Below are 25424 nucleotides of genomic sequence, written 5' to 3' on the forward strand. Positions count from 1 at the left end.
TTAACATGAACGTAAATATGATGGATAAAACACCACATGTCACTAATAGGATATCGAGTGTATGTAAAATACTGAAGATAACATCTCTAATTTAAGCTCGCTGCATTTCTTCCATAATTGGGACTTCCGGTGAAACCCACCATTTAGCCGTACCCTACCTGAAGCGGAGTCCTAGAGGCATGGATTCCCTGGGGCATACAGCTCTTGGCACATGGGTGAGGATTTGTGCCTTACGGAGAACTTTCATGGACTTCTCATCAGTGCTGCCTGCCGCCTGAAAGTCAGAGGGCTGAGAGATGGGGATTCTGGGAAAGAGAGTGATCAAGGGAAGAGAGGAGGCCATGATCTGCCCAGGGTCACAAAGCCAGTGAGTAGCTGAATTGGGGCTCAACTCCAAATCTGACCCTTGAAACAGGGACAAGCTAGACTTTTCTTTATTTGGGTGTCTGTGAATTTTAACACACAAATTTTGCATACATTTCTGTGTACAAAATACTCTAATGTAAACAGCAGTATTGCTGGAGTTGGGAGTAGAGTTGCTACAGTTGGGTGGGACCCAGGAGTCCTGGATTCTGGGACTATCCTTGTCATTAACTTGGGATGAACAGGGAACTAGCAAGACTTTGCTAGGCCTCATTTTCAGCTGCTGAAAATTAGCAAATTTGAATCAATCACCAAGGTCCTGATACTCTCAAATTCTAGTCTAAATGCAGCAATGGGAAAGAATTCTCACTCATTAAAGATTTTTATTTCAAACCAACAAGTTTGAGGCACAGATTTATTCATAAAACCAAAATGTAAGAACTGAATGGTAGGTACTGTTGACCTACTGCAAGTTAGGAATAAAATAGGAGTTTCTCACTGAAATAATGGGCTTCTTCTTATATATTACTATGAAGCTGTCAGATAGCAAGAAAGATTCACCAGGTTTTTTCCTGGATTTTACTTGTTTCTTCAACTTCTCTGTGACCTACACAGTCTACTATTTTAAAGAGTGACATTTCTCAGAGCAAGAAATAAAAAATAAAGAATACAGAAAGAGAGCATTTTAAAAGAAAAGTGCTCTTCATCCACCAATTTGGGCAGCTAGCTTTCTAAACAGAACAATGGTTTTAAATTATTTGCAGAGTATTAACACACTGCAGCGCACTGTATCACTGGGAGATGTTCATGAATAGTTAATTCTAAAAGCCTTCACTGGAAGGACTAGTTCCTAAACATTCTAGAACTTTACAGTGCTATTTCTCAGTAGATTCAAACATGCTAAGACTTCCCTACAAAGTACAGACCCACAGTTGATTTGACCCCTAAGCCAGCAGTGGAAGCCAACACTGTCAGTCACACCATCACAAGAGAGAAATACCAGCACTGACACATTCATTATCACCCAGCCCATGTTAGGGGAGGAGAAATCAAGAAACCTAAGTGTAACTTGCCGGAACACAAGGACATCTCAGAATCAACACAGGTGGTATACTTTTTAACCACTGGGAGTCCCCTGAAAAGGCTGCAGGGCTCAAGGAGGCACGGCAGATACGTTCGGAGCCACACCGCATCCCCGAGGGCAGCTCAGATCGCAGTTGCTGCCTTGCAGCAGATAGCTCCCAGCCTAGTGCCTGCCGGGGTGGCACAGCGACCCTCACAGCGGCAGGGGCAGGGGCAGGATTGACCCCACCACAGAAGTAACCGCAATATAATGCCTCCTGGGCTTTTTCACTCCCTTCATGTCAAACTCTCTCCTCTCCCTCACTCCTGCTTCCTGGGATTACTCCCAGGATCCCTGTCCAATCATGGGCAAGGGGACTTCCAGAAAGAACTTAGAAGAGGAACAGTCACAGTGCCTTGTCAAAACAAAGAGAAACAAAATACTCGGAGATAAACCCAGAGTATGAGTGCAAGCATCCATGTGAGCAAACCAAGTGGAGATCCAAGACAGGAGCTTCAACACTTCCCTCGTTTTGCAGATTAAATCTGTGCAGAGACCCCAGAACTCGGCCATTCCCCGAAACCCAAATGTCCAACCAAATTGGCATGACTGTTGTAGGAGACAATTCCACAGTACTCTTTGAGAAACTCACAGATCTAAGAACAAGGCTATGAGTAGACCAAGCTATATAAATCTGGTTGGAGAGACAAAAAAGTGAGAAAGTGAGACTTCCCTTGTTCAAACGATCACGTATTTTGTCTCTGAAATTCTTTGTTTTTCTCCTCTTTTGAGGGGAAGCCTTTAAAGTCAGGTACAGTCCATAAGGGAGGCCTGGGTGAGTGGGTACCAAGATGTGTGCCTTTCCCAAATCCACATGGAGAAGGAAGTTGTATCTCAGTGTGGACTAGGAGGCGGCAATGAGGTTGGAGCAGGAAGAGACATGAGCTTCCTGAAGCCAGATGAACACAGAAAGATTGGCCCACAGTCCTTCTGGTGGCTGGCGCTGTCCGGAATGGACCTCAGTGCTCAGTCACCTGGAAAAGTCCAATCAGGGCGGCAAAAAGGGGACCCACGAGAGTGGTCTTTAAAACACAGGTGTGTCCGCAGGGTGAGGCAGGTGTGGCCAACTGTGTGTCTCACATGTTTGGGGCACAACGTAGAGACAAAGACAGTCCACATTACCAATTCTTCCCTCAGCAAAGTCACCTGCAAACCAAACTTCCACGCCAGCATAAAGGTGAGGGGGTGATTGAGAAAAAAAGCCCTGTTATCATTTATCTAACTGCATGTACCACCACCTTAGAGAAGCAAGGGGGGAGCATTTCATTTTTGTGTTTCAAGACTTTATTTATTTATTTTTAGAGAGAGGGGAAGGGAAGGAGAAAGACAGGGAGAGAAGTATCGATGTGAGAGAAAAACATTGATCGGTTGCCTCTCGACTGAAACCCAAACCCAGGCATGTACCCTGACGGGAAATCAAACCAGTGGCCTTTTGTTTTGCCAGATGACACCCAACCAACTGAGCCACGCTGGTCAGTGTGGAGGACCATTTTAATAAGACAACCTGTCATTTTGTATTTGATCTATCCACACATTCCCCCAAGTAGAGAATCCAACCAATGAATAAAACGTCAGTTTGTTAATTAAGGCCATGGATACCTCTGATAAGCAACGGTCATACCCAGTTTCTGTGAAGTCTATCATAATGCCCTGATTATCGGCACCCACAGTGAAAGCTCTGCCTGAGTCCTCATTCTCGCTATGAACAGAGGCAGTAGAGCGGAGTGTGCAAAGTGCAGGCTCCAGAACCAGCGTCTGGCTACACCATGGCACCAGTGCATGACCTCAGGAGAGCTATTTAACCTCTCTCTGACACAGAGTCATCTTCCATGTATGGTACATCTGCTGTGAGGTAAATTCACAAACAGAGCTTATTAGCATGGTAGCTGGCACAAAGTTTGTTGCTGTTTTTTTTTCTTAAAGTGAACGAAACATAGGATGCACAAAATGTAGCTGATCCAAACACAGCAAGTTCTCTCACTGTCTTGGACCACACCCCCATCATCCTGTGAGAGGGGCCGATAGCTTGCCCCGGGAAGTCCAAAATGCTTTCTCATCTCCAGCCTCAATTTCCTGTTACTACTCCAGTTGCGCAGTAAGGGGAGGTAGAAAACTCTTCTTCAGAATGAGATTGTCCAGGAAAGTACCCCCAGGGCCACTGGCAAAGGGACCTCATGTTAAATCTCTTGGTGTCCAAACTGGCTGCTCACCAGAACCCTCTGTGAGGCTTAAAGAACTCAGAGAACTGGGCTACCCCTTGACGTCCCTGCCCCTACAGTCTGCAGTAGGGTATCAGCAAGTGATGCTTGTTCTTTTTCTTTTCTTTTTATTTTCACAAAGCACTCCAGGTGTCTGATGAGGCAAGAGGCTTAGGAACTTCTGTTCTAAAGAAGTGTGACTGTAAGTCCATGCTTCTCACTTGGAGTGACTCTGCCCTCCCCCAGGTGGACAAGGAGACAATAGCATTGTCTGGAGATATTTTCTATGGTCACAACTTCGGAAAGTGCCACTGGCATCGAGTGGGTAGAAACCAGGGATGCTGACAAACATCCTACAATGCACAGGACGGGCCTCCACCACAGAGAATTACCTGGTCCAAAATGTCAGCCATGCCAAGGCTGAGAAACCTGCTCCGAGTCCCTTTTTGGCATGTGACTTTTTCTTGGTGGTGCTGACAGGACAGACATCAGGTTCCCATGTTCATTGAGTGGGAGCCAACCCACAGAGCCAAGAGGACCAAAGGGGTAACACACATTGGACTGATAGATGGGAAACAGCTTTGAAAGAGCAGCGACAAACTCACAGAAAGGCCACCACAACCCCTGCGCCCAAAGGGTGAACAAAAACCTCCCTTAAGAAGAGCACACCGATAACCACAACCCGGCAGGCACATCAGACGGCAGAGCTGCTCCCTCAGACCGGCGAGTACGGGCTCTGCCTGCGAACACCCACACACCGCCCACCCTGTCCCCTCACGACTGTCCCACAGGACAGATATTTTCCACTGCCTTGAGCAGCTGAAGAAACTAAGGCACAAAGGGCTTAACAAGTGTGTTTAAGGTTGTCCAGCTGGGCTGTGGTCCCAGCGCGTCCGTGTCACCAGGAGCCCGTGCTGCAGCCACGCATCAACCTGCTTCTCATCTCACGCTGTCCTTGCCTGTCCAAAGCGCGGTCTGAGGCATCTCCTCTACCATACATTCCATGGCCCCACCCAGACCTGTAGGAAATTTCTAGGGGCAGGGGTGGGCACAGGCTTTAGGGTCTTTTTTCAAAATTTTTTATCTTTAGTGTATTTTTTCCATTACCATTTAGTCCCCTTATGGCCCCTCCTCCCAACAATCACCACACTGCTGTCCATGTCCATGAGTCCTTTTTCCTTTTCCCTCAGTCCCTCCAGCCCCGCCCATTGGCTGTCATCCTGCTTTATAGCCCCCACCGACAATTCCACAGCACCCTACAGTCTGGGTCGCAGACACTGCACTTTGAGGGCCTTTGTCTGTCCTGGTGGTGCACTACTGAGGCTGAGAGCCAGGTCTGTCTCCTCCACGGGCAGAGATGGGCTCTGCTACATGAAACACAAACGTTCCCCTAAACAAAGCAAAATGAAATGTCGGCTCAATGGATTGCTAAGAAGAAAAGCACTCGAATGTGCACTCCTGTATTTGGGGAAAACAGTTCCTAAAGGTGGAAATGAAATTCATCTAAGCAGGTTAGGCTTACAAATGAACAGTGTCTCACTTGTCAGCGCACCAGGGCTTCACAGATGCATGGGTTGGGTAATTTGGCCCCCAAAGTCCCACGACCAGAAATTACGTGGGCATGTTTGCAAATAACTCACTTGTGCCTGTGTTGGAAGCCTTATATCAGAGACTTTACCAACTGTGGTCTTTATTTTGCCAACAACAGAATCAACCTTGTAAGAACAGGCTGCCAGCCCACATGGGGCAAATAATTATGGGCGTAATAAAGAGAAGAATCATCTATTATTCCCACCATAATTATTCTACTGGCTTATCTGAGACTTACCCCGGTTTGCTCTAATTTGTTTGTCCAATGATTTTGGATTAAAGAAACCTGTGCCTGCTTTTTTTTAAAGCAAAGGGAAAAGAAAGATCGAATTCCACAGATGTTGAGAGAAAACTGCCGTGAGGCTCTGAGCAGCCCTTGCCGGGCCCGCCCCCTTCCTAATTACCAGGCCACTGGCTTCCTGACAGATGGGAACGGATGACAGGGCCCCGAACAGGGCTTGTGTAATGAGGCCCTGGGTCATTACAGCCGGACACCCAATCTGCACTGTTAATGTCGGAGGTGGTTCACCCAAATTAGCGAATTAGGGTCTGTGGATGAAGACTAACGTGTGTGTACCCAGTAATTTTATTAACCATTAACATGCTTTGTGTCCGAAAGGCTTCCGATTGAAAACCATGAAAGGGACATGCAATTTGCACCCCTCACTGATTTAACAGCTTGTCTGTGGGTGTAGGTGGGGCTGGAGTGTGTGCACCATCACTGAGCTGCTAGGACACCTAGAATAGAAACATCACTGGCCAGTCAACTAAGAGAATTATTCATGGGCTTGTTAAAAGGTCATATGCCGAAAACTTCATTCAACAGAAAGGAGCTGAGGTGTTCAATTTTTTTTTTTAACTCAAAGATGATTGAAAATAGGACGAGCAAAATTGTACTTAAAAATAAAGCTATCACTGATGTCTTTCAAAATCCATTATAGAGAAAATTATTGGGGCCCTTCTTTGCCCCACCCTAAACCCCCAAACTCTCAGGCACCCACTGCTTCTTCTCCACCCTGCCACCTCCCCTGCCTTAGGCAAAGGAGCTGATATTTAATTCACCCTGGTAGGAATGACTCCTGTCTTTGTGTGGCCCCTTCCAGGCGCAGGAGCGGTGTAGACAAATGGTTCTGCTCCTGTTCGAGGGGATAAAGCTTCCGTTAAACAGAAACATGTGACAACGGCACTGGGGTCCTTAAGTCCAGCCTCAGGAAGTCATGTTCTTCCAGTGGTTTTGACCAGGAGGAAAATTTTTACCCCCACCATCACCCTGGGAGATACTTGGCACCGTCTGGAGACATTTTTGGCTGTCACAACCGAGTGGGTGGCTGTTCATAGCATCTGCTGGGTAGAGGCCAGGGATGCTGCTAAACACCTCACCTCCCAGAATGATTTGTACGTGGATTAAAAGTTGAGCTGCACTTGCTTAGAACACTGGCTCACCGCCGGCTCTCCAAGTGACTGCTCACCGGAATCCCCTGGGTGGCTTGACGCTTGGGACCTGTGCAGACAGCCGAGGGGAGTTATTCTAGAGAGTGGCCTGAGCATTCAGTGATCTAAAGTGCAGCCAAGTATAAGAACACTGTCTTCCAAAACATTAAATCAACACTATCCAAAGTGTGGCTCCCAGACTGGCAGCATCAGCATCACCTGGGAATTTGTTACAAATGCAAATTCTCAGACCCTTTCCATTCTTACAGCCCCATCAGAGACTCTGGGATGGGCCCAGCAGTAGGTGCTTTAACAAGTCCTAAGGGGACTCACGGGCCCAGTCTCAGCAACACTGCATTAAATGATATGCCATCTAGCATCTTCTAATCATTTGGAACTGTATCATCAGGTTCCTCCACATATTACAAAATCAGTTGCTAAGCAGCACATGCGGGCCCTGGTCTCCTTTGTTCTGATTCTGTAAGTGTTTCATGAAAGTGTGCCTAGTGGAATGGATGCTCTGGTCTGCTTTTGAGACTGACCTTTGGGTTAAAGGTACAAATACATGCAGTTTGAAACTACTCAAAGGAACTTTGACTTCCAAGTCTGTATTTGAGGAAGGACTCGTTGAAACTGGAAATGCCTCCCACTCTGCCCCACACACCTAAGAGCACAATGGACACCACTTGTAACTGCTGCAAGAACCTATGCCTGGCACCTGGCCAGACCTCACAGGGCATCTCCCCCAATCAGTCCCCCAGACCAGCGGTGGAGGGTACATGGTGCCCAGAAAACCTTCCCCAAATGGAGTGTGTTTCAGGGGAGGGAGGTTATTAAGATAAGTGGAAGAGGCAACGGGAAGGAGAATGAAATAAGAACCAGAAGGCAGAAATGTTACAGGCATTTTAGACACACAACAAATTTGTCCTGGGAAGGGGCTCCTGTAGGGGAAACAGAATTAGCTGGAGAGATGGTTTGGGCCATGTTGCCCCAGGGGTGATGGCTTCTGGCGCCAACCACAGTTCTGGGCATGATTTCAAAACAAGATTTGCTCAGCCTATGATAGGTCAGAAACCACGGTAATATCCACTCTGCACTGAACACTATCTTTTCTGAAGCCAGCAGGTAAAAGAAAGGGAAGGGGCACTTCAGAACACATTTAGCACGACAACACAACTTTATAAAACCATCCCAAATTTGCAAAATATTTTAACTAAAACGGTTACCTGCATCAAAGTCTCTCAGGGAGGAGATGAATTAAAATCCACTCTACAACTACTCCAGACAATTCATCTGCCTGGTGTGGGCCTCTACATAATCAATAGTCTCTATCTAGGTCGGCTCCTTCTAAAATCAGAGCTAATGCTATTTCACACACAGCAGTGAAAACAGCTCGGCAATGCAATTTTTAAAAAGTCAAGCAATTAAGTAAAATCAATTAATTGAAAAACAAATTTGAAAAACCAACAGATTTTAATGATGGAGAAATGCTTACTGCGGGGAGTTAAGTGGGGGAGAAGGAAGGATGTACAACAAAACACTGCATTAACTCAATTTGTGAAAATGCCCATAAACCTGTGCATCTACACACAAGATATAAAAGAAAGTCAGCCATTTTCTCTGGGTGGTGGGATAAAGGGTGATTTTTATTTGTATACTTTGAAATTTTTTCAGTTATACAAAGTCCAAAACCTTTTTTCTTACAAATGTAAAATTTTATGGTTTTCAAAAACCATAAAAGGCAAGTTACAAATATCCAACCAGGGCTGAAGGGTCATCCGTCAGGGCTACAAACAGAAATGCAACAGAGAAGATGGCTACGCTGGGGCAGGAACAGCACTGGGGCCCCAAGGCCACTCCAGGCCTTCACAGGAAAATTACAAGCATCCTGATTAGGAAGCCCCCTACCCCCACTGGATCCCAAACCAAAAGTAAGGCTGGTCTGATAAAACTAAAAGACACACAGGGCGCTGGAGGAGGCTCAGCACCCACTCCTCCCCCAGCACGTTCATCCCGCAAGCACCCCCCACCCCTCAACAGCCCACCAGCACTGTAGTGCCCATCCGGCGCTCTCTCAGAGACAGGTAAGGAGAAAAGATTGACTGCCCAATATGAAACGGGCCCCAACGAACTTTTTTAAAAGTCTTCCTCAATAAAGCTACCTAAATCATTTTTATTCTGTAAGAAAAAACGTGAATTACTAGTTTAACACTTTATCCTTAACTCACTAACATATGCTTTCTTTGGCTCTAAATCTGGTAACCTTGGCTTCCCTCTGAAGTTGGAAGGAGAATAATCAAAGTAATTATTTCTGGAGAATAGCTAATGTGCAAATATATTTTCTCCCACAATAAAATTTCCAGTACTCACAAACACACATCCCCCTTCCTCTGAAATGGGCTGATCAAATGCTAGACAGTTTAGGATCCAAAGAGATACTGATTTACATCCATTTCTACATTTCTTCAACTGTACCTTGAGTCCTTCTGGCTGGAGCTCCAGTAACATTTATCCGCTTACACGGCAGTCTGGTTTTCATGCAGAGAAGGGAGTAAGGGGGGTTTACATTTGTTCAGCTTTGCCATTTAAAACCCCTCTTTTAAAAGGCCACGGGAGTATATAATTTGGCTAATATCCTAAACCTGTCCTCATAGAGTTTCTCTTGCAGGCGTCCACTTCCCTGGGGGTGAATGGGCAGAAAGAAGCTGTGGACAGTCGCCAACCATGGTGAGGAGGGGTGCGCCCAGGCCTCATGCCCAAACGACACGCAGTAAGTACTGAGCAATTCTCTTCCCAGTCAAGCCAACCTTCCTGGACAGCCACAGGGATTGGATATACAGATGCACGCAGAGTGTCGCTTCATTCTTCCAAGACCTCTCATCAGCCAAATTCTCCTCCCTAAGCTCCTGTGCTTCTAATAGGGTGTGATTCTTGCAAAATATAGATTCGATAATAAGGACGAAATGTGTATTTGATCTTCAGCGTGCTTGCCACTGCCTCCGGTAATCAGATTTCTAGAAATGCAAAATCGCAGTTAATTACGCAAAGGGCAGGCCCAGCTCTGTGTAGTCTATTGTTTGTAAGCCTGTCCCTGGTTTTAGTTACTCATGATATTCAGGGAAGCAATCTCACCCAGACCTGCAGCTGTGCCCACACAGTGAAGGGTGCCAGGGGAATACTGCCGGCTGGACGTGCATACAAACTAGGTGGGCTCACCACTCCCTGCATATGCTCCTCATTCTCGCCTGCATTTGTGGCTGGCAGCATCTCCAATCACGACGGCCACCTCGTGAACGACCCAGATCACAGACAACTGGCACACAAGAGCCCCACCGTGCTTCGGGACTGGCAGGTCTCCTGCGTAAGGCACATTCTCGCCCACAAACCAGGTTTCACCCTTATTCAGAACACAAATTGAGCTGGGATGCATGAATGGATTTTTACAACCACTGTTATCTCTAATTAAAGAAAAAAGTATCCAATATCTCAAACACAGGGCCCAGAGAAATACACAAAGAGGTGCACGCAGATTCCCACGCAAGCGATGCCTGGCATGGCTGCTTCAAACAGCGAAAGCTGGAACAACTCAGATTTCCTGACAGGAGACTGTAAATTATCATCCAGCCAACAGCAGAACAAATTGTCATCCATCCATCAAGCCCTTAAAATGAGTGAGTTTGATATACAGACAGGAGATTTTAAAATGCCCCTGGTTTGATGTTAGGAGAAAGAAGCAGGACCCAGAACAATATGTACAGAAAGATCCTCATTTTCATTTACACCTTGTCATGTATGTACATCCGTGTGTATAAGGCATATGGGTGTGTATTATATTTTATTTACACAGGAAATATTCTGGAAGCACATGCACCAAACCATTCATTATGATTATCTTTTACCGGGGTGGGGGGCAAGGTGCAGAGAGGAAAGGAGGAGAGCAAGTACAAATGACAGAAACAACTTTCACTTTAAGACTTCTAGTCATCTAACTGCATTTGCTCTACAAATATGTACTACAATTATAATCGGTAAAATGAATAAAAATATTTTTATTTTTAAAGAAACAACACAGGGCCTCATACAGTTGCAAGAATAGCAGAATTCCCTCACAATGAACCACCTGAGCTTGCTGACATTAATTACATGATCAGATCACTTACCCCAGCTTAATAACTTGCCTATGGCTTCCCACTGCTCTTATCACCAAAACTCGTGCCAAAAGTCCCAAGGCCCTGGCCACCTCCCAGCCTCATCTCCCCTTTGCCCCTCACTAACTGGGTCCAGCCACAGGCACCTCTTTTTCTGACCCTCAAACACATCACGCTGGTTCGGGCTTTTGTTTGCACCAATCCCCAGTCCAGGATTGTTGTTTCTCCAGGCGCCTTCATCTCACCCCAAGGACCAGTGCTGGGACCCCGACCCCCAGCTCCGGAGGAGCCCTCTCACACTGTTGCACTGCCCTGGCCTATCTCCTTCCCAGCTCTCACTTCTCCCAGCCATTACATTATTGTCGACCCCCTTTGAGGACCTTGAGAATGGGAGTCCTCTTGCTGCCCACTGCCTGCAAGAGTGCATGGCACAGAGCAGGCACCCGATAGCTCATTGTGGAGTCAACAGATACCTGTCAGAGTCAGGTGTCAGAGAATTCCCTTCTTGATGGAAATCTGATCAGTAAAACTGGAATTTTTCCAAACAAATTTAACCTTCTCACACATGAAACCAAATGAACACTATAGATTGACAGAACAGGTACCTGACTAGAAACCAGATACCTAGATCACCACTCAACATCCAGAGATGAAAATTGTAGAGAATTCAAAATAAGAGTGTCACCTAGATCCCCTGATATTCCATGGGAGTCCCTCTACATTTATGCCCCCCACTATGTTTGGAAGAGGTAGGAAAGAACTCTCCCCATGACCCCCTTTTCTCAGCTGTCAATCCAAACAGCCAAGGAACCCTGAGGAAGAGCAGACATTCAACCAAGTTGGTTTTCACTGGAGCCAGCAGAGAAGCCTGCTCAAAGGCGGGGTGAGGGGCATGTTGAAATGTAGGGGCCTGAACATGCCATTTCCTAAACGTCCACCTGTTCTCTCAGACAGGACTTGTCAGCAGACCCTTCACACTGCTACTACTTTGGGAGGGTTCTGAACGTCAGGCTCCAACACACACCGTCATATGCTAGAAGAACCACACCTAGGATAACCTGTTTTTTTCATGGCTCTGCCTCAGTCACCTTGGGAGAGGATGAGAATTTGAACTTTGATTTAAAAGCAGGCAGGTCGGTGAATGGTTTGCTTAGGGGACTTACACAACATCGACAATATTTGTGCACAGGTTTTCTCATTAAAAGCACAGGCACAAAGACAGTAAAAGATTTCTTGACTGAAAATGCCAACAATTTTGGGTGGGTGCTAACACCCACATTGAGTGGTCTCTTTGCGGCAACAAGCGATAGCAGACAGAGCGACAGCCACTTTGCCGACTCTCACACTGCGCTGGGAAAGCTACAGAGCTGGGAAGGGGGAGGGGAGGCCCCGTCATTTAAGGCTTGGAGCAACTCTCAGGCACACACGCTGACTCCTCCAGAGATTTTCCACGGTGGCTCATATTGAAGAATGCAGGTTAAAGGAAGAGGGGCAAATAGGAAGCTGCTCATCAATGGGCATAAATTTTCAGTCACACAAGATGAACAAGTTCTGCAGATCTGCTGTGCACTGTGCCCATAGGAACGATAGTGCATTGTGCACTGAAAAATTCGGTGAGGTGGGTCTCATGTTATGTGTTCTTACTATAAAATTGTTTTAAATTAGGAATTTAAGTTTATTAATTTAATTATATTTAATAATATAGGACTTTTATACATGTGAATATTTTATACATTTACTTCTGTCTATATTTATCATGTATATTAATTATTATGTGTATATATATGCATATACACACACACTTTTCAACTGTTCAAAACAGGTTCTCTTTTAATCCTTTTCTTCACTGCCTCCAAGACATGTAAAAGAGCAGTTTTAATTTGAACCTAACAGATGAAGAAATGAAATGAAAGATAGTAACATTATATGTAGCAGAAACAGACCTAAACCCCAGATTTTTTGCCTCCCAAGTTGGAAAAATTACTGCTTTCTGAGCAACAGGGGAAATGAAAGGGGATCCGCCCACCACGCCCCTCCAGCTGGCTGTGAGGCTGAGTGATGTCCCTCTGGGGGTTGCCTAAGGTTTTGAACTGTTCACAGCTGTTTTCTCCACATTCCCCCTCACTCCTGAGTCCACTGTCACAACTGTCATCAGCATACAGTGAATCCACAGGGCTCCCCTCACCCCAGCATGTCTACAGAGGACCGCCTGGACATGAAGGCAATGCCAGGCTTCAGGGTCCAGCAGGGCTGGGGCGAGCCACCCACATAAATCCCAGCTCTGCAACTCTGGGCAAGCTGCTCACTCTCTAAGCCTCCATTTCCTCTCCTATGAAATTGGAATAGTACCCTGAAACACCAATCCAAAAGAACCTATGCAGCTCAATGTTCATAGCAGCACAATTTACAATAGGCAAGTGCTGGCAGCAACCTAAGCGCCCATTGGTAAATGAGTGGATCAAAAAACTATGGTACATTTACACAATGGAATACTACACAGCAGAGAGAAAGAAGGAATTCCTTCCCTTTGTGACAGCATAGAAGGAACTGGAGAGCATTATGCTAAGTGAAATAAGCCAGGTGGTAAGGGACAAATACCATATGATCTCACCTTTAACTGTAACATAATTGACAAAAGAAAAAAGCAAAAAATAGAACCAGAAACGTGGAAATTAAGAACAATCTGAAAGTAACCAGAGGGGAGTGGGAAGGAGACAGTGGGGGAAAGGGTTTTCAGGAACTACTATAAAGGACACAGACAAAACCAAGGAGGGGGGTGGAAGCAAGGAAGGGAGGTGGATTTGAGTGGGGGGACAAAAATGCAGACAACTATAATTGAACAACAATAAAATAATTTAAAAAAACAATAAAATTGGAATAGTGATGCCTATAGGGCTGTTCTGAAGATTAAATGAGGCAAACATAAACAGTACTTAGCACAGTGCCCAAAGCATGGTAAGAAAGTCAGTGATTAAGACTGTTCAGAGTTAAACTTTTAGATCAAAACCTATCAGAGAACAGAACAGGAACTCTACAAAAATCCCTCAGCCCCCAGGCCATGGTTTCTGCCACACTATAAAATCCACAGCTGTAAGTTCAGAACCTATAGAACTAAAAAACCATAATGTAAAAAAAAAGAATAGGAAGCCTCCCGCTTGGCTAGCAGATGGTGATAGAATCGACCTAACTAAAGAAGCCGCCCTGGCTGTTGTGGCTCAATACGTGCCAGCTAGCAAACCAAGGGGCCACCGGTTCAATTCCCAGCCAGAGCATATGCCTGGGTTCTGGGCCAGGTCCCCAGTAGGGGGCATGCAAGAGGCAACCACACATTGATGTTTCTCTCTCCCTACCCCCCCCCAAAAAATAAATAAATAAATAAATAAAAATCTCTAAACAAAGTTTTTTAAAAAAGCAGCTCATACAACAGAAAAGGGGTTGGTCAACCAGAGAAACACTATAAAGGTGGTTATAAAGGCAACTATGATGGGCCCCTTCCAAATGTCCTCCTCAAAGGGGAAGGAATCTTAGCCAGTGTCCTGGTCTCAGAGGTGGCTCCTTCCAGACCTGCCCAGCATCTCTGCTGCACGGGCTGATCTATCAGGTTCTCAGGGCCTGATGTCATGAAGCATCTATTCACCTAACCTCTGCTATTGCAGTGCCCAGGGATTCTATGTAGATCTACCTACAGCGAGAAAATGGAGGAAAGCACATGGGCAACGAGACAAGGTCTTGTGATAGAGGAACTGCAGTCACTAATAAACTGGCGCCCCATTTTTACATGTCGTTCTGATAGCCTGATTAATCTGAGTCCCCTGTCTTTGTGCCATTAAAACCATGCCTCAGCCTGAAAGGCCAAAGGCCAGACTCTGCAAAGCCCTAAGAGGCGAGGAGGCCATCATCAGGGGGTAGAGGCCTCTTGAAGGACATTTTCTCCAGACACGAGCTACTTCACTAGCAGGGGGAACACAACCAACTTCGCAAAGGTCTGTAGGAATCCAGACTAATACTCAAATAAGGGAAGAGAAAGGGGATTTCTCGAAAGCATATAAACCCTAAAGTATAAATCGAAGTCACAATGAGATCCACTCACACCCACTAAAATAGCTACATCAAAAACACAGACAATAACAAGTTCTGATAAGGATGTAGAGAAATCAGAACCCTCCTACATTGCTGGCAAGAATGTAAAATTGTGCAGCCACACTGGAAGGCAGATGTTAGACACAGAGTTACCACATAACCTAGCAACTCCACTCCTAGATATAAATCCAGGAAAAATTAAAACATATTTCCACACAAATACTTGTACAGACATGTTCATGACAGCATTATTCTTAGTACATAAGGAAATACTAAAAAAGCAAAATGATCTCAATGCCCATCCGCTGATGAATGGATGAGTTAAATGTGGGTCTATCCATCTGATGAAATATTACACAGCAATAAAAAGAAAGTAACTACGGATGAGAGCTACAGTGTGGAGGAACGGTGAAAACATTACGCTAAGGGAAAGACTAAGTGAAGAAAGATAATATTTTCCTAAGCTACAAAGGACCAGAAAGTATATGATTGCATTTACACGAAAGGACCAGAATTGGCAAAACTGTATGAACAGACAGTAGATGAGAGGTCGCCCAGGGCTCGGGGTGGGGGTTTAGGGCAGAAGGGTTTGGAGTGGTGGAAGCTAAGGGGAGCGGAGCTTCTTTCTGCGGTAATGAAAAATGTTCTAAAATTGATTGTGGTAATGAGTGCAGTACCCTGTGGATATACTAAGCACCACTGACTTGCACACATTCAGTGCATGAACTCCATGCTATGTGAATTATATTTTAATGAAGCCCTTTTTTTGTTTATAAAAAACATACTTAGTTCTATTTTGCCTGGAAAACCTACTATTAAAAAATAGCCCCCATTAATCAGATACCTACTATATGTCAAACACTGTGCCAAGGAACTTACTGATATCACCTCATTTGGTTCTCATAGCAAGTTTATGAAGTAGCTAGAAACTATTAAAAACCCCAAGTACCCCTTTAGATGCTTTCTACTGAGTATATGAATAAGCTGAATCATATATAGACAGATGCCTATAAAACCCATGTTCACTAAAAGCTTAAAGGGTGCAACTATTTAGAAAAAGGCAGGAAATGGGGAGTAAAAACTCAACAGAATTCCAATCCATGCAATTTCATGGGCCCCCCAAAGGAAGGCTACCCGCAGTGCGGTGAGAAGCGATTGTATGGAGAAGCACCCAGTAGTGTTGTCAGCACGACAGCACCCAGTAGGATAACTGCAGCAGACAGTTCAACATAGAGGAGCCAAGAGTTTTATTCCTTGTTCCCATTGCTTTGTATGGTTCCCCAAAGGGAAAGAAGTATGCTTGTTAGGATTACAAACATAACCTACATAACTTGTGAAGTATTTTTCAGAAAATGCAGAATGTATAGAGAAGAGAGTCATCAGCAGCAGTATTGATCAGTAGTCAATGGCAAGTGCTATGCAAAAGCAAGTTGAATTTATGATGTTCAGAAGCTAACACTGGACAAGATCTGGACGCTGAAGGAAGAACTATATGCCATGAAAGTTCTGACTGCAACATTTCAAAGACAACTAGGGAGAAACCAAGCCCATGAAATTTTCCTGGAACTGCAGGACCCTTAGGAGAAGGAAAGAACCTGCCCAAATCTCCTGCTGACAAAGGTGTTCACAAAGAGAGAAGGATGTGGTTCTGAACTACCTCAAATCTCATCACATCAAGGATTCCTGAATTAAGCCCATTCACCTCGAAGCGCAGCCCAGAGTGAAAGATGGAAAGGATCACAAACACTGTGATTTCCAGGCACGAGTTTCCAAAGGGTGAAATATCCACAGAGCTGGGCCCTGGTGTTCCCAGGGACAGAGGCTCCAGGCAGCAAATGCCACCTCTGGCAGCAGGTACCAGAGGAGAGGCCACAGCAGTGGATAAAGGTGTGTCCTTTATTCTGTGAAGGCAAACCCCTCAGTCCAGGACAGAGAAGGCCCTACCCAGCTGAAAGCATGGCCTGAAAACAGGAACCAAAGTTCTAAAGAACGCAGAACCAGGCTGCAGCCAAGGTGAATGATCCTCACTGGCAAGGCCTTGGAAACATGGGAGGGACGAGGGCTTGTCATAGCAACCATTCGCCAGGGGATCCCAGGCTTGAGCGCCAGCTGCTGGGAATTTGCCAACCCTGCCCCTAGACCACCTTGTCCAGGAAGTTCATCCATGTCTAGCCAACTGCAAACCACTTCCCCACCTTTCAGACTTAGAACCAAAGTCTGGGACAGCCTTTCAACTTGGATAATTTTATAGCTCTTAAGTCCTCTGATCCACAACCACTTTTCCTCTGCCTTCAACTACATTTGTTTTGGAGATAATTGCTGGGAAAAGGTATTTCCAATAGGAAGGGGGGATGTCAAAAATTTGGTAAAACCAAGACACACAAATGACCATTTGGAAAGGTAAGACTGAATAATGGTTATGAGCAAATTTCAGAACAAGCGCGGCTGTGTCCATCACTAGCCATGGGTCTTCAGGAGCAATACTGACCCTCTCTACCAGGTGTTAAATAATGTTTCAACCTGACAGAGACCAACATGGCAGCAGGCACAAAGCAGGTGCTCAGTAAGTATTTACTATTATCATCTTCATAAATATATCAAAACCTTCCATAAGACAAAGGGATTCCATAGCTCAGTCTTCCCTTCTGCAAGACTTTAATGACTGCCTACTAAGTATCAGGCTTTAATCTAGGAATTGGGAATGAAAAGAATAAGGCAGTTAAGAAACACTCTTGCTCTTACCAGAGAGCAGTAGATGATAAACCAATATACCAAGATATACATTAAACATAGATAGCTAGATCCATGAAAGAGAACACAGAGCACTGGAAAAACAATAGTACAGGTAATGTGGGAAAACACAGGAAGGGCCTGAGCAATTATTAAGTTGTACTTCCTCAGGCACCTCGATTCTAGCAGCCAGAGTCTGGGAAATGTTCCAAAATGGAAATAAAAGGCTTCTCATTCCATCTGAAATTCTGTCAACCTAATTCTCAAAAGAAATACAGAAGACAAAAAAGTATATGAGAATATGCTTGACTACGTACTGGTAACTGAAGAAATGCATATGAGCACGGAGAATTCGATTCGGCCCCTGGACAAGTGGCTAAGACCAAAAAGAACTGTACCACCGTGTTGGCACAGTGAGCGAACAGACGCTCTGATCCCTGCCAGCGCAGCGTAAAGCAGGGCAACCTTGTCGGAGCCCAGTTTGGCACTGGGCATTAAAGTGGTGTTACAAAGTTCTTTGACCCAGACTTCCAACAAGGTATTCTGAAGAAATAAGAGGACAAGCATTACAATACAAATGTGTAAGGACAGTTATTTCAGGTTGTTTCTAACCCGAAGACACTGGAAACCACCTATGTCTTCAGTAGAAAATTGCTTAAACAAAATACTTTACATCCATACGTAGAATACCACGCAGCCATCCAACAGTAACACACCTCTGTCTCAGATGGAAAGGTGTTCAAAACATGGTGGTAAGAAGACCCGACTTTCAGAAGGTTATACACACACATACCTATGTCAATAAAAAAGATGGATGTGTAGCGCTGCACATATGTGCACACAATATGTAACACACAGTCTACATCAAAACATTAGCTCTGGGAGGCCCTGTAACAAGTGAGTTTCACTGTATTCTTTGTACCTCTACGAATTACCTCAACCTTTTACAGTAATCATGTATGACTTCCTCTTGTTCCAGATTTCTTGGGGTGGGAGGTGGCAGGGACAGGTGATCAAATCAGGAGATCAAGAAATAATCTTTAATCACCTCATTACACTACTACTCCATGTCCTGAGGTCAAAAGCAATTTTCCACATATGCCAAAGTGTGTGTCTGAGTTTTCCATATTTTTTCTCACCCAAAGACATATTTTTCAATTTTTAATCGCACACTCTTTTATTCCATGCTCTTAAAAAGAGAAAAAACAATAAACACATGTTTAAAACTCTACCAATGGAAAATAAGTGGTCTAACATTTCCCGAGTGTACACGTTGGTGCATCATTCACCCAGAGGTTGAATCTTCACTGCAGTGCCAATTGGTGGTCCCCACAGCCCTCCCCCTTCCACATGCGAGCAAATGGGGGCCTGGAAACATCAATAACTTACGGTCACAGAGCAGGTGAGTGTAGAAGCGAAAGAGAACTCTTCTCAGGAACAGTATTAGTTTCCCATGGCTGCCATAACAAAGTACCACAAACTAAGGGTCTTAAAACAACAGAAATGAATTCCCTCCTAGTTCTGGAGACTAAAGTCCAAAATCGAGGTGTCAGACTCATGCTCCCTCTGAAACCTGTAGGGCTGACTCCCCCCTTGCTTCTAGCTGCTGTGTTCAACGACAATCTTTGGCATCCCGTGACTTGTACGTACATCACTCTGACCTCTGCCCTCATCAACAAGATAGATTTTTCTTGCATGCCTGTCTCTGCATCTCTTCTCTCCTTGTTAGGACCCCAGTCATGCTGGATCAGGACTTCATTTAACTTGGTTACATCTGCAAAGAACCAATTTCCCAATAAAGTCACATTCTGTGACACTGAGGGGTAGAACTGCATCGTATCTTTTGAGGGGACACAATTCAGTTTATAACAGGGGCCAAGGAAGCCAAAACTCCTTGCTCTACTATGTTCTGCCCATAGCACCACCACCATTAATGTCATGTTAGTGTCATGCAGGCTCCATATGTCTTTTTCATGACAGTGGAAGGAGCTCCATTCCACCTTCAGGAAAGACTAAATGCAACCTCTTACAGGCAAATGAGCTCTTGTCCTGTGCTGTGAAGGCTTTGCCTTCTACACTGGCTCTCATCAGTCACTGAAGCTGTCTCCAGAGTTATTTATTCTTCTAGTTCAGGGTCTGCTCTTAAGTTAAAATACAGTCAAAAGCTCTGTCAAGTTAACAGCTCTAACAAATGTGGAGGAAATACAATTCATTTACCCAGAGCCCCCAGTTTAGGGTCACGTCAAATATATTATGAGAAGGGGAGGAAACGTGGTACTACAAGGTCCGGAAAAAGTCCAGCCATTGTTAATATATGAGAACAGTTTGCATGACATCGATGTAACCTGGCAGCCAAAAAGAGTGGACTGGAATGCACATGTGTGAACAGTAATGACTTCACTGTACTAGTCAGTGGGGACAGTAGACTCCATTGAGTGTTCATGTGTACTGTGTAGCTGTCTCATTCAAAATGACTGAGCAAGTAGAACAACAATTCCACACCAAAATTTGCATATTTTAAAATCCACATGTTAATTCTACATTAAACTTGAACATTCATCTGCAGCAACTATTCAGATGATTCAGAAGGCTGCAGCAATGGGCAACTGGTGATTGGTGGCTTCATCGGGACAATATACCTACTCATGCATCACGCCTCAGGCAGAGTTTTTTGCTGAAACATCAAATCACTCAGGTGACTCAGCCCCACTACAGCCCAGATTTGGTGCCCTGCGACTTCTGGCTTTTCCAAAAACTAAAATCACTTTTGAAAGGGACGAGCTTTCAGCCCATCTGTGAGATTCAGGAAAATACAACGGGGCAGCTGATGGCAATTGGGAGACCTGTGTGAGGTCCCAAGGTGCCTACTTTGAAGGGGACTGAAGCATCATCGTTCTATCTACAGTGTTTCTTATATTTTGTAATCTTCAATAAATGTCTCTATTTTCCATATTTCATGGCTGGATATCTTCTGGACAGACCTTGTATTTTAATATGTTCTTGATAATAACTTATTGTCTTTGCAAGTCTGTTTAAATCAGACACCAAAAGCAAATTGCCAATCTATCATTTCTTAACTACATCAGTTACTTTTATTTTTCAATTTCTGGAGCTGTTTCCAGCAACAGCAAGGGTGCTGCTGAAACCAGTAATCAAAAGACTCTCAAGCCATTCTGTCAACTGATGGTTTTCAGGCCAAGCATTTGGCTCAGCAAATTGAAAAAAAAAAAACAGCAAATACCTTGCCCGGGTGAGAAACAGTGTGCCCATTTATTCCACATGAGAAGACACACAAAGGATTTCTGCCTCTCTAAGAATATCCCCTCCAGAGCTCCCAAATATGCTGCTGAGCATCATGTCCACTGGAGGTCCACTTAGAGCAAGAGAACAACCTCCCAGGCTGTTTTCACCCTAAGGCTGCACAATTAGAAGCTTGCAAAGGTGAGCAGCCTCCCATCTGCCTCCACCCCCTGTCTCAGGGAGCTGACTGCGAGCCCAAAGAGACAGCTGGAATGGGAAGCCTCCCTGGGGCCTCCCACCTGTGCTGCAATCATACGTAAAATGTCAGAGGCCCCCGATGAGCATCAATCTGTACCTTCTGTGGCAAGCTTCCGATGGTACTCTGCAGCTGACAGCAGCAGGAGGCTGTACTTCCTGTGGCCTTACATGGTACACGGGGCTGAGGATGACTAAGAGCGGCGTGAAATTCCCTGTGCCATTTAGCCTTGCCAAGTTCCTCCTACACTAATTTCTCCTATAGCCCCCACCTCCAGGAACACCTTCCCTCCTTCCATATCTTTCTTGCATCTCCAAATCCCCTGGACTTTGATTTGTTAATAACTTTGTCTGTTTTTTAAAATATATTAAAAATGATCAAACTATCTAAAGAGGCATTGTTCAACATGGTGACCACTGCCACACATGACTATTTTAAGTCGAAAATCCAGTTCTTTAGTCGCTTTAGCCACAGGGCAAGTACTCAGTGGCCACACATGGCTAATGGCTAGCACACTGGCAGTGCAGATTCACACAGACCCATTTCCCAGACAGTTCTATTGGACAGACCTGGTCTGAAGGACACACAGAAATGTGTCCCTCCCTTGTCTGTCCCCAGTCCTCCTCCCAGAGGCAATGCTACTGCCATCTCCTTTGTGTCCTTGCAGAGATTGTTCTTTATATCTAAACAAATGCGCGTGGAAGCAAACCTCTTTTACTAAAACAAATGAGAGAAGACCCTAAACACTATTTTACGCCATGCTTTCTTTGCTGAATGGACCATGGAGCTCACCACATGAGTGCACAAATAGTTCACTGTTTTTTGTGTGTCCTCACAGCAACCCGCTGTCAGCAGGACAACTGCCACCACTCAAGCCCTGTAACCACACTTCTGCTCCTGCGTCCCCTTGGTGGCGCCCTGCTCTCTTCCCTCCTAAACACTTCCCTCCAATGCCCAGGCTCCTCATCCTCAGTCTCTCTTCTGACTCTTCCCCTCACCTCTTGGCCTGACAAAACCTGGTTGCTCCCTGAGGAAGCTGCCTTGCCCACCCCTGCTGTGGAGGCTGTGTCTCCTCTCTAGTGCACATTCTCAAAGCCTGTCTTCCTCCAGGCGAATTCCAAACCAGTTTCTCTGGCTTTCTCCCACAGTAGTCCCAGTTACCCACAGACTAAACCACCCACTACACCTCCCTGTCACTGCCCCCATCCCCTGGCCTGTCTCCTTCATTCACTGAAGACATCAGCAGCTGCTTTACTCCCTTCATCTCCTCCATAAATCCTACAAACATCCCCTCAACCCCACGTGGACCATCCAGCCAATGCCAGGCCTCACACATGTCCCCGACCTTTTGTCCTCAGCCTACCTCAGCCACCTACTCCTACCCTAAAGCCACACAAATAAAGAAACCACCCGTGAAATCCTGTTTTTTAGCATGCGACTCACATTAGCATCCCACATCAACACCTGTCAAGCTAAGCCAGACTTCTAATCCATGGTGACCATTCATTAACCTTGCCATCGCCCACCCATCCCTCCTTACCCATTCTGAATATTCTAGTATGTTCCTAGGGAAGGATCCCTTACAAACAAACTTGACTCCCTTGCCCCCTTTCTAGTTTAGTCACCTATTCAAACCCCTGACCACACATAAACCTGGTTCACCTTCTCCAAACATATTCCCTACAAGAAGGCGACTAATCAAATTTGGAGCTTTTAAAAATAAAAAACTAGTTGGTAGGGTTACAAAATGGAACAACTGCTATAGAAAATAGCATGAGGGTCCTCAAAACATTAAAGCTAGTGCTATCATGTGAGCCAGCAACCCCACTTCTGGGTCTACACGCAAAAGAACAAAAAGCAGGGTCATGAAGAGATATTTGCACACCCTTGTTCATAGCGGCGTCAGCCACAACAGCTGCGGTGGCAGCAACCCAAACGTCTAAGAGCTGATGAATGGATATACAAAATGTGGAACATGCATACACTGGAATATTATACAGCCTTAAAATGCAGAGAAATTCTGAAATATGCCACAATATGGATGAACCTGGAGGATGTTAAGCTGAGCAAAATAAGCCAGTCACAAAACAGCAAATGCTATGTGATCCCACTGACACGAGTTATCTAGAGCAGCCAAGTTCCTAGACACAGAAAGTCAAATGGTGGCTGCCGGGGGTGGGGGAAGGGTAAAAGGGAGTTGTTTCATGAGTGCAGAGTTTTAGTTTTGCAAGATGAGAAAGTTCTGGAGATCTGTTCACAACAATGTGAATATACTTAACACTACTATACTGTACCCTTAAAATGTTTAAGATGGTGGATTTAATGTGATATGCTTTTTCACCACAGTAATGAAGCATAGAACAGAACTGAACTACTGGCCGGGCCGCTCTGGGGGTACTGAAGTCACACCCTCTTTTCCTGAGCACTGAGTGCCCACATGCCCCTCCCCCCACGGCAAGCGCCTGGCAGGGCTGAGGGAGCTGCCTACCCTCACTGCACTGGCAAGTCCAAGCTCAACATTCATCCTGAACCTTAGAGCCAAAGTAGGAAAAATTAGAAGAATTAACTAGGAACCAGTTGAGTATTTCTCTATTCTCCCAAATATTATTTTCTAGCAAGTAACTGAAAACCAGTAGTCTTTCTAGCTCTGCCTCTCATAATTCATTCATGCTCATTAGTATGCAAACATCAGTTTCTCAGCTGGCAGTGGTTTCATGAATTTTTAATTTCTATGCAATGAGGCAGAGATTAAAACTTTAAACTAAAACCAACAGTAGAGGATTGTGAGTGTCATTTTAAGCCCTAGATTAAGAATCTCTGAATGAACTCACTGGCACCAGCACATTAACTATCATCTGGGAATTACTGAAACAGCTCCTCTGGATTTTTACTTTGGGGCATTAATATAGATACACATTCCTTAAAAAGTACCTGCTTTGGGATCATCAAACACAGTGAAACCAAAGACATTTCTTGTTACCAATCTTAATCCGGGGAAAGCTCCAGGCCACCTGGCAAATGCTCACAGAGACCCCAACTCTATAGAAAAGCCACGATAACGTGAGGCTTTGTGACTAACATGTAAGAAACTCATTTCGGAAAAAATAAAGTCAGACTTAAAGTAAGCAAATTAGAAGAGAGAAATTGAGAAACGATGAGCTCAATTCCTTCTGGAATTGCAAATCAAATTCTGGATTATTAATTCTAAAATAAGAAAAGGCAGAGGAAAGAGTTTTCTCTTTTGAGGGCAAGGCCCCCATGAAACTGTAAGCCACGTATGCAATTGTAAATTTCTTTAGCCACGTTAAAAATGTAAACAGGAAAGAAAGTAAACAGAAGCAAGTAAAACCAATTTTAAGAGTTTATTTAACCCAGCATATCCAAAATATTCTTATATCAAATTATAATCCATATTTTAAAAATTATTAATGAAATGGTTACATTCTTTTTTTCTTTCCACATCTTTGGAGTGTGGTATACACTTTTCATTTACAACACCTCTTAGTGCCAGCCACGTGTAAGTGCTGAAACAGCCATCAGTGGGGACTGTCTGGGACAGTGTGACTGCAGAACCAAAGAAGTTACATTCTTCTGACAGGACAGGGGACTCATTCTTGAAACCGGAGCGTATCTTAGGATGCGCCCTCTAGATTGTTCTCACATAATCCTCGAACAGCAGCCAGCCACAGCTGGGGTGGGTGCATCAGCTTCTCTTTTGGCTAGACTGGTGTTAGTTCAACACTGGTCATCAGGCGCTGACATTTGAAATTTTACAAAATAAGTTTACTACTAGTAATCATTTTTTTCAACCACAAAGTGACTCCCTTTTTTCAAAATTAACCTTATCCTAAATAATATCATCTGTGATGTTACAAATTTTACACTGTAATTTTTATAGTTTACTTGTTCAAAAAGCAAAAGTGCATTAAAATAAATATTTAACACTTAAAAGAAGTTCTGTGCTCCACCTAAAGCCAACAATTAACTAAATTGAAATTCATATTCATTCTCATTGGTGAATCAATTAGATTGTCATCTTTCAAAAGCTTTCTGTGTGGCACATGAAATTTGAGACATGTTACTCTCTGAGTCCCCGACACCCGACATTTGTATGTGTATGACACAGGCGCCTCCCACGAGTCCCCTGTTTCTGGGAACCACCACAATCCCACCACAAATGCACAGGCATTTATTCCTTTGTATTCAACTGTTCATGAGCTGCAGAGACGGGGTAATTCTCTTGCCCTAATGACCAGTGGTGGCTC

At 44.7% G+C, this 25424-nt stretch overlaps 1 protein-coding gene across 1 annotated transcript in view; it reads right to left on the reverse strand.

The window, feature by feature from the left end:
* TMEM163 (transmembrane protein 163) overlaps nt 1-25424 on the reverse strand; it is a 228570-nt gene that overhangs the window by 54570 nt on the left and 148576 nt on the right. The window lies entirely within an intron of this gene.

Source organism: Sturnira hondurensis, unplaced genomic scaffold, assembly GCF_014824575.4.
Source record: "Sturnira hondurensis isolate 20B ecotype Veracruz unplaced genomic scaffold, ASM1482457v3 Scaffold0000256, whole genome shotgun sequence".
In the NCBI taxonomy this organism is placed as follows: domain Eukaryota; kingdom Metazoa; phylum Chordata; class Mammalia; order Chiroptera; family Phyllostomidae; genus Sturnira; species Sturnira hondurensis.